The sequence below is a fragment of the Spea bombifrons genome, chromosome 5, assembly GCF_027358695.1.
Source record: "Spea bombifrons isolate aSpeBom1 chromosome 5, aSpeBom1.2.pri, whole genome shotgun sequence".
Taxonomy (NCBI): domain Eukaryota; kingdom Metazoa; phylum Chordata; class Amphibia; order Anura; family Pelobatidae; genus Spea; species Spea bombifrons.
The window spans coordinates 60,344,900-60,350,186 of NC_071091.1; positions in this window are offsets into that span (position 1 = coordinate 60,344,900).

A 5,287-nucleotide genomic window follows, 5' to 3' on the forward strand; every position below is an offset into this window, starting at 1 on the left:
CATGCTTGTGGTATGATTGACTTATTATGAACATTACATTTGATTGCATAGTTAGAGGTCTTTTTTAGTAATATACTTTATAATATAGTATATGATGCACATTATTTTAACTGACATACTACTAAATCCAATTAGGAGATTAAAGCTGTCACCGGCAAGATGTTTTGGTTTTCATTACATCTGGGAGATACAAATATTATTTTTACTTTGCCCATGTGGGGCAAAAATGTGGATAATTAATTCCTAGACAGTCCTAAGTTCAACTCTGTCCTCACTCCACTTCCTCCTGATAATCCATTTTATTTCATAAATCTATTGAAGGAATATTTGTGGCGGCTGGAAGCTGGTTGCTCAGATGCTAAACGTGGAATGCCTCATGTTCACCAACAAAATTAAAGTCGGCAATCCTTGAGGCCAAATCGTTATATAAAACTAAAGCAATTTTTATTTTATTTGAAACCGTAGTCCCACAAATTAAAATACAAAGTATGCAGCGCCGCGGAGCCTCGGTTGGCCCCGGATAGCCGGCCGCAAGGCCGGTGGGCAGAGCCGCTCGCCTCGGGACCGGAGCGCGGACAGAAGGGGGCCGCCTCTTTCCCGTAGCGCACCGCACGTTCGTGGGTAACCCGGTGCTAAAAAAAAAAAAAAAAAAAAAAAAAAAAAGACGCAAAATAAAAAAAACAAAAAAAATAAAATACAAAGTATATGAAAGATGTATGTTAACGGCAGATAAGCTTGCCGTTATAACAAATAAGGAAATTGCTTGACCCGTTTCACACTTGCTATGCTTTATTGGAAGTTGGTTTCTCCCCAGAGACATATACTTAATGATTGTAATTTTATGTATAATTACTTTAAGTCCTCCCGCACAAAGTTTCCATGCCCCAACAGTGAATTTCAAAATGGGCATATTGCATTGGAACTCAAGATTAACTAGTCACAAACAGATCAAATCGCAATGGGAATGGCCAACTCCGAGGAGGATAAAGAGACCTTTAAGCTAATTGCCAATATATGTTGCATAAAGAATATATTGTTACAAATGATACACACACAACTTGTTTGCTTGTTTGCACTTCCTCCTGATGCTTGAAGACGCTGAATCGTGCATATCATATCAACAAGGATGACCTTGGTAATGAGATGGTTTTAGAAAGTAATGTGTGTTTCGTAAAACCTAATTAATTAAACTTGGAATCAAATAAGATTAGTCTCAAATAGATTAATCACATAAATAAGAGAAGCTTCAGAAGAATTTATTAATAATTAGGGGTTGCACATGAAATGAATATTAAAAATGTGTGTAATCACTTTATGCACACGTAATTTACAAATAAATATATATATATTATGGGAGCCACAGATAAGACTCTTGAATCATAGGAAACAATTATCATGCCTAAAACAGTAATGACGCACATTTGAGCTAAACAGATAAGGAATACTGAACGGCCCTTCTCATAAAATAAAGTCAATGAATAGCTTTGACAGTTTCACAATCCTCAATGTATGCGAGTATCCTATTTGTGGCTGTATCTGTCCCTCCCAATGACATCTCATGCCGTAATAAAGTTTGGTGAGAGGCACCTTTTGTGAGTTCCAGCCAAGACCAGAAACAAGTTGGTCACACATTCTCCAAGTATATTCTATTAAAGTGCCACAAGGACACTGAAGTTTCAAAGTTAAGTTTCTCCAAAAGCATTCATGCATCAAACTAAATATTCCAGGCTAATAACGCAAACATCATTAACCTCAACACCTTTACAAAGTGTTGCAAACTTACAAAGAAGATTACTTGTGTTACATAACTGAGCTACATTATGGCAGAGAGCCAAACTGACCCATCTTTTTTTACTCCTCCTAACTAAAAGCTTATACTTCATATCAGCATCGTTTTACAGGAATTTCTAATCACACTATTTTTTTTCTCAAGACATAACACGTTTCCATTGTTCACGATGGTGCTTGATTACATTGTTCATACAGCCCCCCCTAAAATATTTGAAATCATTTTAAGACCAATTAACATGCACTTTGCCTAATTCTGTTGCATGCGTGTGTTGAAAGTAACATTATAAATATTGTTCTGTATTGTCACCTGTGTTGCTGTTCAGTCAGAAGGTCAGTTATAAGAGAGATGTCTGATCTGCATAACCAGGGCATTAACATAATGGTGGTTTCCATAGCACATTGTACCCAGCGCTACTTTAATGTATTTAATAGCTCAGGTTTAATTTTTTGGGTCCCTCTTGCAACTATGCAGAATCCTCCTTATGCATTTGCCTCTTTCCATGCCACTAAGCTCCTAAACCGACAGCCAGATCCAGCATTGGTTCGAGTTAGAGGTCTATGGATACAAACAAGCACTTCCATTGACAGGGCAGGGTTTTCTTTACAGGCTGTAGAAACCATATTATAGTACTTAGAAAGTACTTTAATATGCATTTTTGTTGGTGTTATTGTGTCATTTAATGAACATTTTAACATAAATAAATAGATCTCTAATTAATGAAGCAAATTATGTCTGGGCAACATGTACAAGCCTTGGGAGTGATTTTAGGAGTGTAGTGTTAAAAAGGGGGCCCAAAATGTGGAAACTATATTGTAAAGAATCTCAGCATAGATTGCAATAGTGCAGTTTTTAGAAATTCTTCCAGGTAAATGTTTTTCTTAGTCTTGCAGTCACATCCGTTGAAAACCTGAATGCCTCTGCTGCTAAGGATGCTTATTGGTGTTTATATCGGAAAGAATTTTACAATAACGGCTAAATTAATGCAGAAGAATTGCTTGACATTCAACTATAAAAAATTACATTTTAAAAAATCATACATTTTTATTAAAACATTTGTTTCTGAAAATGTGTTCCTTTAGACACTAGGAAATAAGGAAAATGTGAGGTGACTTGTGTGTCTTTATCTCCATAGCATAAGAATTGATCTGGCACATAGTTCTGTACAGAAGTTACCTGAATAAAACATTACGTTTATCAATACAAAACATGTAACATCACTATTCTTTACCCAGTAAGAACTTGGCGAACTTCATTCTATTTTCCAGTTATCAAAAGTTATTTAATAATAGGGCCACAAGCAGATTATTTCAAGTGATGTTTATTTGGTAGATGCAGCCATGCACATTGACAGAAAATATACAAATTATACATTTTCCAAAATGGCTGCCAAATTTGTAGCCCCTTTCAGCAGCATGATATGACACGTTAGTTAAAAACTGGAGGCTAGTCAGTCACATTGTAATAGGGCACTTTTAATGAAATGGTGTTCGGTTTTAAAATGACATTAACAATATTGTATTTTTATAACAGAGTGGGGCATTATTCTAAAATACAATGGCAAAACACAGTTCTCAATTGCTGAAAATTAAATACAATACCATATCTAAAAGAGGTTATCATAGAAAGGATCATAAGCAGACTTAACAAATTTCAATTCTGCTTATGATAAGTATACATTATGGATATCCCACAAAGTATGAAATGCTACTAACTCTTGGTTAGAGGAAGCCACTGGATTATGCCCCATTTTCATCGGTGCTGATATTATTAGGGAAAGCCCAGAGCCTTGTAAGCTTCAATGAATCCCGTCAATATTTAATGTGTATGACAACTTATTTTATTTAAAAAAAAATGATATGCTAGGCAATGTTTATTGTGAGTGACGCCTGCACAGTGCTTCAGGACAGAAAACTGTTAAATTAATTTTGCATTAATCTCTACTTCCCTGAGATAACATTTAACTCAAATATTTCCAAAACAATTACTCTGATCGGTAAACAAAAAGCACAAATCATACATTTTATATAATGAATATAAGAATGCCAAAAGGTGACAATTCTCATACTGAAAGTGGACAGAGAATACCAGATGAACCAGGTAACAAAGCCTGCTGATTATTTACCATTGTCAGCAAAACCAAGACATATATTGTGTTGATTTGTAGAACAAGACTGGATTCACCTGGCCTGTTCTTGCCAATATGTTATTACAAGAGGTAGCTTATTCCTTAGTTTCTACTTGGTTTCCATATTATTATTTTTTTAAAGCCTTCTTGCAATGGAGACTTCTAATTGATAACACACCAACTTTTTTACCAAAGAGGCCAAGAACATCCTTCATCTTTTAGCTGAAACGATAATTTATTATTTATTATAGAATGTATAAAAAAAAACATAAGTATGTTTGAGTAATATAGAGGTGTAGTCGATAAACCAGAGGCTTTAACTAACCAGCTTCACTAATTATAAAATAGGGCCAACCTCAGTAATCTTCACCGTACAGAAAGGCCAAGATGGCCCTGCATAACAAAGTCAAAGTGGATCTTTCTTGAGGACATCTCCCTGATTCTGCTATGCATTATACAGGGGCAGCTTAACCTTTCTTGAAGGAGAAGACCGCCAGGGTCATCAGATAACCATCAATGAGAATAATGTTCAACACTCCTTCAGGCTATTGGATTAGTAAATTAACTCATAGTTTTGGTCTTCATCCCACTCTTGGATCAGGCTATGCAGTCCTTTTTGTCAATCACTAGAATGCAGTAACTTTTCACAAGTTTTATATTTGAGTTGGACTGAACACAAGCGTTTGGATGAAAAGGGCAAGACCAGCACCAGGATGCAATCTGCTAGACTCAATTCTTAGCTGAAGCTGATTGTCATTGGTTTAAAACCCATTAATACCAGAGGCCTGATGCATACAACTTCTCAGCTATTAAAATTCATTGCCCTCTCTATCTGTTGCCAAGAGAAAGCCTACATTTCTACAGCTTCATAAATTGGGGCATAGCATGGTATTATGTAAACATCGTTAAAGCAGCCTAGCATAACACCAAAAGTAGAATTTTTCTCAATTACCTGGAAATGTTCAAAGAAACATGTATAAAACACAAATGACATTTAATAAACACATCAGGCAAGTTTAAATCAATACGTTTTAGCCTGAAAGAAAGGCAGAACCTACACGGGCATTTGGCAAGATTTTTGTAGTTGTCTGTGTGGCCATTATGAATTCTGTGTGGCCATTATGAATTATTTTTCTTAAGAATATCATTGACGCAAGATCTTAAATATTTATTTATGTATCATTATAAACTATTTGTAGATGATATTAGCATTGTTGCTCGTAAAAGTGTCATCAGGAATGTCCACTATTACGTAGGTCCAACATGGTTCACTCCGCCTGGTTGTTATACCCTTTGTCACTATATACGGACTAGAAGTTGTTATGATTGTGCCACTTTTATAGCATCGCTATTTTCATATGATTTCATCA